The sequence below is a fragment of the Diabrotica virgifera genome, chromosome 5 (genome assembly GCF_917563875.1).
Source record: "Diabrotica virgifera virgifera chromosome 5, PGI_DIABVI_V3a".
NCBI classification, from domain to species: Eukaryota; Metazoa; Arthropoda; class Insecta; order Coleoptera; family Chrysomelidae; genus Diabrotica; species Diabrotica virgifera.
The window spans coordinates 148,197,799-148,211,989 of NC_065447.1; the positions used below are offsets into that span (position 1 = coordinate 148,197,799).

At 33.5% G+C, this 14,191-nt stretch overlaps 1 long non-coding RNA gene across 1 annotated transcript; it reads left to right on the forward strand.

Annotated features, from left to right (window-relative positions):
• The first annotated feature begins 9,252 nt into the window (after window positions 1–9,252).
• Window positions 9,253–11,791, forward strand: LOC126884501 (uncharacterized). The gene is made up of 3 exons (XR_007698068.1): window positions 9,253–9,560; window positions 9,619–9,816; window positions 11,612–11,791. It is a non-coding gene; the product is annotated as an uncharacterized LOC126884501 (long non-coding RNA).
• The last annotated feature ends 2,400 nt before the right edge of the window (window positions 11,792–14,191 follow it).

A 14,191-nucleotide genomic window follows, 5' to 3' on the forward strand; every position in this document is an offset into this window, starting at 1 on the left:
TCGGGTAAATTTATTTTTTATATTACTAGCTTGTTTCCCAAATATTTTACTGTTATTCGCTTTATTCCATTTGTTCGGTTAATTTAGGTCATCGTCGGTATTTATCTCAACTTCATTTCTACTTTATTCAATTGTATATTTAACTTTATTTATTCATTATTGTATTTTCCCTTAGTGAGGCTTGGGCCTATTTATTTGTAGTATTTTCATCTTAGTCAGTTTCCTTTAGTTCTACGTAGCAGGCGTACTATAACCATTTGGTAGAAGACATATGTAATTTTGTACACTATATGTAAGTAAGAGGTACTTATACCTGTAATTTTGTAACAGATAACATTATTGTTGTTATCTTAGATATAACTTTTTGTATAACTTATGTCATTTTAGAGTCACATGATATACCCTTTGTGTAACTCAGAGATTGTCAAAAATCTAGTAGTTATTTTTAATAAATATGTATTTATTTTGTATATCAATTATTTTATTATTCCTTTATGTTCATTATTACAGGTTTAATATATTTAATATTTGAAAGCAGTGTAAGATACCTGGGAAAATAATCGAAGATCATTTTCATGGCGCCCATGATTAGTTAGTTTTATTTATTTTGTTCGTTTTTAGTCATTATTCATCTCCATTCATTTTCAGTACATTATTCTTATTTTATTATTTCATCTTTTAGTCATCATTACTATCTATATAGAGCTACTGTTCTTCGACAGGCATGCAAACGAGCCGTATCCATCCTTGAGTGTCAAGTGGTTTTCTTGCATCTCTTGCTAGCCAACTCTATTCAGTTTGCCTCTGTCTCTTCCCACTTCTACTTATACCCCTTTTTATTCCCCTTTCTTCAGTACTACTGCAAAGTAGTATTTTTTTATTTTTTCCTACTGCAGCTTCTCAACCGCTGAAGCCCCTTCATTTTTATTTTCATAAGAGCCCCAACTATTTACCTAGTCTAGTCTATTCTTCTTTTTCCTTACTTCTGTTGGAGTATATCTTTCTTTTTACTTTCACTCCAACAGAAGTTTTCTTATTTTTGTTACAGTACCGCCTGGAACCCTGTGGATTTGTTATAAAGACCTCTTTTTGAGTAAGCTTTTGCAAAAAAAAACCATCGAAATAATTTCGCTAACGGGGGCAACGATACAGCTTGGGCTATAGCGCTGATTGTTAATAATTAAAAACAACAGCTTTGTAATAAAATAATGACAAAAATTTCTTCAGGATCTTGAAGGAGGGGTTTTAAACTTTGACTTCGTCACTTTTTGACTCTCATATTAATAATTTTTAATCGAGTTATTAAGCCTTAAAAATGGCCATTTTCGCATTTTTAAAGTTTAAATCGCGTATAACTCAACAACAATCAATTTTAGTGAAAAATGACAAGAGGCATTTTTTACTCAGAATGACCCAAGCGATCTAAAAAAATTGGTTCGAATGAAAAAAATTATTTTTGTGAATTTGTTTTAATAATTTTTCGACCAAGGCATCGCCTGGCTCTCTGGATTTGTTATAAAGACCTCATTTTGAGTAATTTGCAAAAAACTCGAATCGAAATAATTTCGCTAACGGGGACGACGATACATGCCGGTCTAATTAGTTATTTGATGGGTACGCGATTATCAAATATTGTCGATTCATCATTTGAGTGTCACACAATCGTTGGCTTATAGATGAGATAGAATTACCGCCCACACACTACTACTTACATGTTTAGAATTTTTCCACGAAATCAGGGCTTAGTTAGGTATTTCTTATCTACAGTTTTGTCTACGGAATTGGTGTTTGTTATTTTTATAGCAGGATTTTTTATTTTATATCTATAGAAAGACTAATAATGTCATCCAAAAAAGTAAAGCTGATCTATTTAATTTCTCAACTTTTATTTTAAAATTAATTTTTGCTTTTTGATTTTTTTTGTAAATATTTTGCAATTTTTGATCCTCAATTTTTGCGCCCCTAAAGGATGGCGCCCGTGTGCATTACACACTTTGCACTTATGGTAGCGGGGGCCCTGCTCATTATCATTTAAATTTGACAATATACTTATTTCGTCAGTTACAACAACAAAATTTTTAGGTTTAAATATTGATTGCCGTTTGAGATGGACTGAACAAGTCAATACAATAAATACAAAATTAAATAAATCGTTTTATGCTATTTCTAGAATAAAAGATACTATGCCGATATCAGCACTGATCAATATCTATTACGGCCTTGTTTACAGTCATATGAGTTACAACATACTACTATGGGGAAATTCTATTGACAGCCCTAAAATTTTTGTAACTCAGAAAAAAATTATTCGAAAAATATTCGGGCTAAAATTTCGGGAAACTTGTAAACCAACGTTTATAAAATACAAAATCATGTCATTCTATAGTCTGTACATTTACCACACTCTTCTGTTTGTCAAAGAAAATTTCAATCAATTTGAAACTATCCCTAATAGCACAAGGACGTCCAATGGACGTCCATTGGACGTCCTTCACGGACTTTAGGGACGTCCTTTGGACGTCCGTTTTCGTCCGAGGAACGTCCTTTATACGTCCTATTTTGGTCCAAATGTCGCGCTACCGAACGTCCATTGGACGTCCATCTAAGGTCCGAGGGGACGTATATTGGAACTTAATCGGACGCAAATTGGACCTTAATCGGACGTCCTAGGGGACGTAAATTGGACCTTAATCGGACGTAAATTGGACCTTAATCGGACATAAATTGGACCTTAATCGGACGTCCTAGGGGACGTAAATTGGACCTTAATCGGACGTAAATTGGACCTTAATCGGACGTAAATTGGACCTTAATCGGACATAAATTGGACCTTAATAGGACGTAAATTTGACCTTAATCGGACGTAAATTGGACCTTAATCGGACGTAAATTGGACCTTAATCGGACGTAAATTGGACCTTAATCGGACGTAAATTGGACTTTAATCGGACGTAAATGGGACCTTAAGCGGACGTAAATTGTACCTTAATCGGACGTAAATTGGACCTTAATCGGACGTCCTAGGGGACGTGAATTGGACCTTAATCGGACGTCCTAGGGGACGTGAATTGGACCTTAACAGGACGTCCAATTTTGGTCCAAAGGCCAAGTTGTTAAACGTCCAATGGAGGTCCACCTAACGTCGGAGGGGACGTTCGGTGGACGTCATTTGGGCATTCATAGGATGTCCCAGTTTGGTCCAATGTCTTGCTGCTGAACATCCATCTAACGTCCTGGAAGGTCATTCGGTGGACGTCTAGCGACGATATTTAGACCTGTGGAGAATGTATTGTGGGAAATAAAAAATATATTTTTTAAGGAACTTATATTTCATCTTATATCAAATTACAATTATTGGATATTACAGTATTTACATTAAATTACAATACACTTCTCCAAGAAATTAACGCACCACCTTAAATATGGGGTATATTTGATGTCTCGTATTTCCTAAACCTGTTGTCCCATCTAAGTGATGTTTTTATAATATTATAGCCTAGGCTATAGGTTACCTCCTTAAGCTTGTCATGCTGTAATATATGTATATTATATCATATCGCTCTCTATAGTAATGTGATATAATATATATTACAGTATAGCTCCCTGTGCATGACAAGCATAAGGAGGTAACATATTCTAGGGCCTAGGCTAGAATATTATAAAAAAAATCACTTAGATGCAACAACAGGTTTAGGAAATTCGAGACATCAAAAATGCCCAATTTTTAAGGTGGTGCGTAATGGGCTGTATATACAGGGTGTAACAAAAATACAGGTCATAAATTAAATCACATTATTCTGGGACCAAAAATAGTTCAAATGAACCTAACTTACCTTGTACAAATATGCACATAAAAAGTTACAGCCCTTTGAAATTACAAAATGAAAATGGATTTTTTCGATTATATCGAAAACTATTAGCGATTTTTTATTGAAAATGGACATGTGACATGTGGCATTATTATGGCAGGAATATCTTAAAGAAAAATTATGGTGAAATTTGTGCACCCCATAAAAATTTTATGGGGGTTTTGATCCCTTAAATCCTCCCAAACTTTTGTGTATGTTCCAATTCAATTTTATTATTGTGGTACCATTAGTTAAATTCAATATTTTTGTTTCTTAGTATTTTTCAGATAAGGCAGTTTTTATCGAGTTGCGACTTCTTTTTTAATATGTCCACGTAAAAATTTTATGGGGGTTTTGTTCCTTTAAACCCCCCAAATGTTGTATGTTCCAATTAAACTATTACTGAGGTACCATTAGTTAAACAGAGTGTTTTCAAAACTTTTTTGCCTCTTTGTATTTTTTCGATAAGGCACGTTTTATCGAGTCTGGCTTCTTTTTTAATATGGTTCAAAATATACCTAAAAATGTAAAGCATAAATAAGTTTGCATATTATTACCAAGTCTCCATAATCGTACTTAACCATATACAAATATGTGGTGGATTTGACAAATATTCACAATATTTCGATAAAAATTGACTTTTCGAAAAAGCAATAAGAGGCAAAAAAGTTTTTAAAACGTTGTTTAAATGGTAGGTACTACAATAATAATTAAATTGAAACGTGCACAAAAGCACATTGTTTTCGATACATTGGAAAAAATCACTTTTCATTTTGTAACTTCAAATGAGTGATAAAGGCACAGAGACTTAGATCACGAGGTCACATTGAAAGGATGCCAAAAACGAGGACTCCGAAAAGGGTACTAAACTACACTATAGCTTCAAGAAAGAGAAGAGGAAGACCGGAAAATAGATGGAAGCAAGAGGTCGAAAAAGATTTGGAAAGAATGGTGTTACAGGGTCAGAAAAGAAAAATGAATAAGAGGAAGGAATGGAGAAAAATCACATATCAAGCCAGAGAAGATCTCAGTACATAAAGAAACGTGAAAATGAAGAAAAAACAAACTTTTCAAGCCATGGGCCTCTAAGGCCCTTGGTGCTATTAATATATAACTTCAAAGGGCTGTAACTTTTCTTTTGTGCACATTTGTACTAAGGTAAGTTAGGTCCAATCAAACTATTTTTGGTCCCAGGATATGTGATTAAATTTATGACCTGTATTTTTGTTACACCCTGTATATATATAAAGGTTATATTTGGTTCTTGGGACATCAAAGTATATTTTTTAGACATTCCCTGGATATAGTCACTGATGTGACATACCTCCGATTTGTTTTTTCATGAGTTTTGTAAGAGAGACTAAAAACTTTTTTATGGTTACCTCCTGTTTTCATATATTTTTTGACATGTTTTGTAGTAAATTCAACTATCTATTTACTACAAGACATGTCAAAATTTACATGTGAAAGCAGGAGATGATCCTAAAAATGGTTTTTCGTCTCCTACAAAATTCATGAAAAATCAGATAGGAGAATTTGTACATTACAATTCTCTGATGTTTGGGAAAAAGGGCTTAAGTCAGAAATGCACATCGATAATGTTTTGATGATTTCTGGACCAGAAAAATCGGCTCTTTTTATTGGTACATACAGTTTACGTCTACAACAGTTTTTTGCTGGTCCAGAAATCATCAAAACATTAGCAATGTGCAATTCTGACTTACGCCCTTTTTGCCAAACATAAAAAAAGCAATCTGGTCATAACTGACCAATGAGCAATTTTAATTTAACCTAAATTACTAATGTTTCTTAAAATGAAGAGCTTACCCGATAGCGTCTCTTATCTAATCTAACAAGATCGTGCACTATTCTAACATACACAGCCACATCACGCACTATGCTCTGCTTTTCACTATCACCTATCACTCAAACTAGTTCAAAAGGCTTTGTCCTCTTCAATCTTCTAGTTTGCCCAGTAGTATCGAGGAGGATTTCCTCAATATTCTTGTACTTATTTAAGTTGTTTGTCGGGATTCCTGCTATCTTCTTGATGATTATATCCAGGTTCCATTCCTAGGTATTAATATTTGTTTATAAAGTAATAACTTATTATGCATGGACAATGTTGTTTCTTCCAATTAGCCAATACACTTTTTATATCTTTATTTTGGTTATATCTGGTTTTTTGTAGACCACTTTCAGCTGATTCTAAAAAAAATTAAAATGAACGGTAATTTTTCTATTCTTTACAATTAAAAATCAAAATATTTACAGGTAATACATGCATAAATGATTCGTTTCATAAAGAAAATTGAAAACGGATTTTATAATACTTACATAATTGTCCAGCCATAGCCAAAACTAGCATACTAAACAGTACAGTTGAGTACAGCAAAAAAAGCCACTAATTTCCATTTTTCACCCCCTTATCGATGCATTTTTTTCCAATCAAAATTTTTACTAAATTTTTAGGTTATCTTATGATGAAAATGAAATAATTGATGACTTGATGACCAATGACCACGCGACGCTACATAGATACTCGCGCGGCAAATTTGAAAATTAACGCAAATTGAATAGTAAATGGCCTCTCTTTAGAGTATGGAAAATTTTACCCCTCCAGGAGGACATTGTACTCTTTTCATAGAATATCTTGTGGTAACTTTCCAGCCATAATTTAATCAGATGTTCACGGAATAGAACTTTGATAGTAGAATTCCTGGAATGTTTTGTTGTTAGGGGAAACTTTTATTTTATTTATTCTTGAATATTTCCTGTTGTTAAACATTGTAACCAATAATTTACAAATAAGATTTTCATTACATTACATGAAATCAAAACATGTTTTGGATATTAAACTATATAGTTTTATAATTGTAATAATTTAATATACAATTTTGAATTAAGATTTAATCTTTCGATCTAATCGATTTAAACTACAGTAAAACTTGTGTTACCGGCCCCCTGCCAACACCGGCCACCTGTACTAACGGCCAGTTTAAAAATTCCCCACACTAATTACAGTAAAACCTGTCAGTAACGGCCGCTAAAAATGAAAAAGCTATTGGCCGATATAGAAAGGTGACCGGTATTGCCAGTTTTTGTAGTCTAGATATAATTGGTTTGGGGAATTTTTAAACTGGCCGTTAGTACAGGTGGCCAGTAACACAGGTTGTACTGTATATCTAGGCTACAAAAACTGGCAATAACGACCACTTTTCTATATCGGCCAATAGTTCTTTCATTTTAGTGGCCGTTAGTGACAGGTTTGACTGTATTTCATTAACGTAAAGTTAACGCAAGTTAATATTTTATTGAATTATTTTGCTATTTGATCTCGTAATTGGTATAATGTGTCCAATATAAGCGTTCATAAAACGTCCGTATTTCGTCCAGTATGGACGTCCAAAGTCGGACGTCCAAAGGACGTCCATATTTATTCCGTCCGAAGGACGTCCATATTTATTCCTTCCGAAGGACGTCCAACATGGGACGTCCGTTTATAGTCCATGGACGTTAGGACCAAAAATGGACCTATTTTGGACGTCCAAATGACGTCGTGTGCTATTAGGGAATTGTCCGTATTTCGTCCAGTATATATACGTCCATATTTGTTCCATCCGAAGGACGTCCAACGTCGGACGTCCATTTTTATTCCGTCCGAAGAATGTCCAACGTCGGACGTCCAAAGGACGTCCATATTCATTCCTTCCGAAGGACGTCCATATTTATTCCTTCCGAAGGACGTCCAACGTCGGACGTCCAAAGGACGTCCATTTTTATTCCGTCCGAAGGACGTCCAACGTCGGACGTCCAAAGGACGTCCATATTTATTCCTTCCGAAGGACGTCCAACGTCGGACGTCCAAAGGACGTCCATTTTTATTCCGTCCGAAGGACGTCCAACGTCGGACGTCCAAAGGACGTCCATATTTATTCCTTCCGAAGGACGTCCAACATGGGACGTCCAAAGGACGTCCATTTATAGTCCATGGACGTTAGGACCAAAAATGGACCTATTTTGGACGTCCATTGGACGTCGTGTGCTATTAGGGATAATGCTCATCGACATGATTACCATACAAGAAATTGTAATAAGCTCCGAATACCCCAGTTTAAAACATCAAGATTAGAAAATAGTTTTAAATTTATGGGAATGAAATTGTACAATAAACTTCCCGATGAAATGCAGGAGATTGCTAGTTTTAACCGTTACAAAAATAAAATCAAAAATTTATTATTAGCCAAATGCTACTATTCCGTCAAAGAATTCCTTGACGATAGCCTATAAACTATTTTACACTATTTTATTTTTTATGTATAAATTGTTTTGTGTATACAAAGTCTAAAATGTCTAAAAATGTTAGTCTAAATATGTTATTTTATAATATGTGTTAGGTGTTAGGTACCTATAAAAAATTGTGTAGCTAAACAATGTTTCGAATGTTAGCTTGTAACAGTTATATTACTGTATATGACCTGTCCTATACATTTGTAAAAATGTCTTAAAAGGATGAATAAATATTTCTATTTCTATTTCTATTTCTATACCTACATCAGAATTCCAGTAGGTATAAAGGCCGCGTCCCACCATCAAATAATTTGATCAAACTTGACAGTTAGTGACACAAAGTGACAGTTAGTGACGTCACATCCTGAGTGTTCATTGTGGATAATAATGAAAAACTTTAATTTTAAATAAAGTACAAACAAGTTAGACAACACAATACAAAAAATTTGATCAAACTAGACTGATAGTGAGAGCACAGATTTTTAGAATTTAAAAAAAACTGCAATTGTGACGTCACTTTGACGTACTTCCGGAGTTTGCTCAAACTGTTTGATCAAATTATTTGATGGTGAGACGCGGCCTTAATGTAAATAGTGTGGTATTTATTTGAAAATTTTACTGAAACTAGGTCATTTGTTTATCTAGTTATTAATTGTGGTGATCACTGTATTTCTTAAATTAATACAAGATTTGTTTGTTTTGCTTTATTAATAGACAACTTAAAAACAATAAAATTTTAAATCTATTATATATGAAGTTCCAATTTCCAATTACAAACACAGAATAATTTTACTCAAATAGACTAAACCAATAACCAATATATAACCTTAAAATGTTTATAAACGGGTAGTACGCTGATGAAATGTTCATTTGGTAGGCAATCGGGCAAGATCCTCGTGTGCATTCGGTGACTTTCGGCTCGATAGGGATGCGTATGAACCTAACGTACACAAGAATCTACAGGTCGAGCAAGTCTCGTAAATTTCACGATTGCGAGCCACGCTTCACGCAACCGTGTTTGCGTACTTGTGTTTCGAGTTGCGTGGTCGTGCGGAGTTATATTTACCAAATTTAAATATTTTCTACTGATTCAGTGATTCATAATAATATAAATCTTATTCTATCTGTTCTTCATGAGTTTTAGATAATTTTAGTTGTATTTCTTTGTAATTTTGTGTTGTACAAAGATTAATTTAACATCTTCTCTGGAAGTATTAATTTAGAAAGATAATATGCTTCATTGGTGTTGTGTTTTGAAGTGTGAAATGCAAAGTAATTGTAAAGTCAAGATACAGTTCACTTTTAAACTGAACTAAATAAGGTATCTGAGAGACAACAATGGTTAAATGCAATACAATGTACAGGTTTTACTAGCGAAATGAAAATTTTCCTGTCCTGTCTGCTGTAATCATTTTATATCTGGTAAGTTACAATTACAACAGTAACGATTTTTGAAGATGTTAACATTTTAATCTTATAGGAAAATAGGAAAACCAGCCGACTTAATCGATAATAACAATCTCCAGATTCCTTCAATAAATATGGGCTATAAACACAATGAAATAAGTTCCCCAAAATCTAAAATGGAGTGGTATCAAAGGAGAATTAAAGGAAAAAATATTCATATTGAAATTATTTATAAGGCACTGGACTGTCTTAAATTCTACAATAATACTAGGTGGGTAAATGATTTTAGACATTTTTCATTAAGAGTAGATTAAGATTAAGTAGATTTTCATTCAGTAGATTTAAGACTTGTTTACACGGGTAGAGTAATGATGCAAGTACTTGGTAGAGTAGAGTAACTCTACCTGTAAAAATGCTCAGCACAGTAGAATAGCTGGTAGAGTATATAGTTGGAGTTAAAGTAGAGTGACTAGCAACCTATGGCAAAGTAACTACTCTATGACCACCACTACTGCCAAAATGTCTACTCGGCTGCACACTCTACCCATGGAACACGCTCAATTATGGCAGAATAGAGTAGGTAGGAGAGTACATGGGGGCGCTGTCATTCTGGCTGGAATTGTGTTTTGTGTAAATAGTGAAAATGAAGTTCACCGAAGATGAAACTTTAAAACTTGTAGAGCTATAATACGGCGAATACCAGTGTTTATGGAATTTAGGTAGTGTATACTACAGAAATAAAAGTTTGCAGCAAGCTGCGGAGGATGAAATCGTCGAAAGAATGGCAAAGGGGGCTTTGGAGTAAACGAGCTTAAGCAAAAAATTAAGAATTTAAGGTGCACTTATAATCAAGAGTGTTTAAAAATACAAAAATCGGTTTCACTATACTAGCATCAGTACTATACTTGTACTCTCCTCATGTGAATGGTATCAAGCCATTTTTGGTTGAGTACTACCGCTACTCTACTCTCCTCAAAACTCTACCCATGTAAACAAGTCTTTAGAAACTGGAAAATGAGGTAGCTAGTAGAGTAGTAGTAGAGTAAAATATACTGGTTTAGCAAATTACAATGTTTTAAGTTAATACAGTAGCGATCAACAGGTAGCCAAAACGTGTTCCAAGATTGCCACTGTAATTTTGAATATTTTTTCGAGGTATTTGGCACACGTATTCGTAAAATAATAAAGAATGGCGGTACAGAGCCCAATTTGAAAAATATATTAATATGTGGAAATTACTCTGTAATTATACAATATTTAAAAAACGAGCCTGTACCGCCATTAAGAAGAACAAAAAAATACACTTTCTTCAAATAAACTTTTTTATCCGATGCCTAGATTTTGTGTAATTTTGGAACTACTAATGAAATAAAACATTTTAGTAGTTCCAAAATAACACAAAATCGGATAAAAAAGTTGTATTTGAAGAAAGTGTATTTTTTTGTTCTTCTTAATGGCGGTACAAGCTCGTTTTTTTTATATTGTATTTAATTACAGAGTAATTTCCACATATTAATATATTTTTCAAATTGGGCTCTGTACCGCCATTCTTTATTATATTAAGAATATGTGTGCCAAATATCTCAAAAAAATATTCAAAATTACAGCCGCAATCTTGGAACACATTTTCGCTACCTGTTGATTGATACTGTTTCCTCTTAAGATAGTTTTAATAGTTATTTATGATATAAGTATTAAAAGTACAATTTTAAGACGCGCATGTGAAAGTTAACTTGAAAAAATAATTTTATTAATGTTTTGACTTCCACATCAGATGTCATTGTCAAAATACAAAATATTCATTATTATTAGGTTTATTCTAGCAAACAGTCAAACTAGTCAAAAACCGTCAGCAAACAGTTGGTCAGTAAAAGAACATAATACAGTCACCAGTGCGATCCCCTCTACTCGCGCTGGTCCACTATTCGCTGATGGTTTCAAACTGTTTGAAACTGATGCTAGAACAAACCTATTATTATTATGCATATCATTATCTGTAAATAATATTTCTTCTGATTGTTAATTGTAAAGGATAGAAAAATTACCATTTATTTTATTTTTTTTAGAATCAGCTGAGAGAAGTGGTCTACAAAAAACCAGGAAGGAAACGGAATATGGCTACGAAAGGCAAAAGAAAGGTTTACAAAGCAAATGTGACACATTTTTCTGAAATATTTAGGAATATCAGTAAATTGCATTAAAAAAATGTATGAAAAGATTTTGTTCAATAAAAATGTTTATATTTATCAAGGATGTATTATTTGGTATGGCCACATATCGTCAGTGATGTAATAATACATCCTATCTGTTTTTTTTTCATGAGTTTTGTAAGAGAGACTAAAAACTTGTCTTAGGGTCACTTCCTGTTTTCATATGATATTTTTTGACTTGTTTTGTAGTAAATTAAACTATCTATGAACTACAAAACAAGTCAAAACTTACATATGAACACAGGAGGTGACCTTAAAACATGTTTTTCCATCTCTCATACAAAACTCATGAAAAAACAGATAGGAGGTATTGTCACATCAGCAAGGATGTACAGTGATGAGTGCCCTAATAACCGGCAAAATATGGGCAACATATTTAGTTGTGAGATAAAAAGAAATGAAACTAGTCGAGCTGGGAAATTTAGCGAAATTAACCTTTAAATTTACGTTATATTGATCCCACCTTTACACATATCGGAGGAGTATGTCAACTAAAATTGTCACTGTGACAGTGGTAGTTTCCAAACTCGTCTGATACGTCTGAAGGTGGTACACAATCAATACAATCTAAATATATAAGTTAATATCGCTAAATTTCCCAGCTCGACTAGTTTCATGTCTTTTTATCTCACTACTTAATACATCTTTTGTGCTATTTTGCCGGTTATTAGAGCGCTCATCACTGTATTTCTGGTATATCCAGGGAATGTCTACAAAATATATTTTGAATGTCCAGAGAACATTCGTGGACATTCCATGGAATGTTCCAATAAGACATTCAGGTAATGTTTAAAATGCTGACACAGGATTTTCCTGGGATGTTCAGGGAACATGTTTTCGGGGATATTCCAGGAATTTTTCAATGTCTGTGTACCTTCTATGGACCTATATGGAATATTTTGGTGTTATTACCGCCGCACTCCACTTGCGATTTGTAATCAGGAAGATTGAACACATTGTTTCAAATACAAGTCAATCCATTTGTGACTAAATAATCATGGATTGACTTCTATTTGAAAGAATGTGTTCAATCTTCACAACTACAAATCGCAAGTGGAGTCCGGCGCTTAGGGCTACTTCCTCTTTGGTATTATGTATTATACTACAGAAATCAGGAACTTTCCTTCTAAATATATGTATGCATCTTGGCCATCAAACATATTCTTCGAAACATTTTTTTAAGGGGTTACATAGGTCTTGTGGGTAAAAAAAGTGACTTTTTAAAAAAATTATATCTCGAAAACTAAAATTTATGTTTATTTATAATTGGAACATGTAAAAGTATAGTACTTAAGGTAGTCTCAAAAAAAGTTTCAGCCAAAAATATTCATTTTTGTAGAGTTTAAGTTTTTTTTGCGTTGGCAGCATAACTAAGTCCAGTCTCATCTGAAATCAAAAAGTTTCTTGTAGTTTATACCTCTGGCTAGAATATGAACGAAGGAATTAAAAAAAATGAAATTTGAATATTTTACATAAGTTTAAACACATTTTTGACCCCAATTTTTCTCATTTTTAAAGTAGTTTTTTTTTTATAAAACAAAAATGACCTCATCTAATTAAAAATCCTTTGTTCATTCACTAGCCAGAGGTATAAACTACAAGAAACTTTGATTTCAGATGAGACTGGACTTTTAGGCTGCTCACCGCAAAAAAGGGCTGTTGTCGAAAAATTGCAGTCAACTCTACAAAAATGAATATTTTTGGCTGAAATTTTTTTGAGAGTACTATACTTTTACATGTTTCAATTATAAATAAAAATAATTTTTAGTTTCCAAGATATAATTTTTTTTAAGTCACTTTTTTTACCTGCAAGACAACAACTTGTTGATTTCAAATTGTAACAGTTGTTTTGCAAAGTATGCTGCCCTCTTGTATTTTCTGTGTTATCTTCATCATACAATTACTTCATCTAAAAATTTTCTGCGAAAAAAAAATAAACCAAAAGTTTAACCACCTTCACACCACAGAATCAAGAATCAAGTTACACAAATTTTCAAACACCTCACCTGACACAGCGTCTCAAGTACGATTGCGCGAATTGGTAAATATAACTCCGTACGACCACGCAACTCGAAACACAAGTACGCAAACACGGTTGCGTGAAGCGTGGCTCGCAATCGTGAAATTTACGAGACTTGCTCGACCTGTAGATTCTTGTCTAACGTACCAGCCCGTAACCTTAGGTAATACGTATCGCGATACGGGAGTTCAACCATTAATGCGCAAGCGTATATGTCAAAAAGATGCGTTACGTTTACGTATTTGTGTGCACAAAAACTCCCTAGTAACGTGTGGCCTTGCAAATGTATCATATTTTTCAAAATTTTGGAATGCATTTAAATCGTAGAACAATTTTAACTTTTGATTTTAATACAGATTTTAATTCTCTACAAGTATTCTCTCATGACTTTTGATGTAAAATAATTAGGGAAGCAG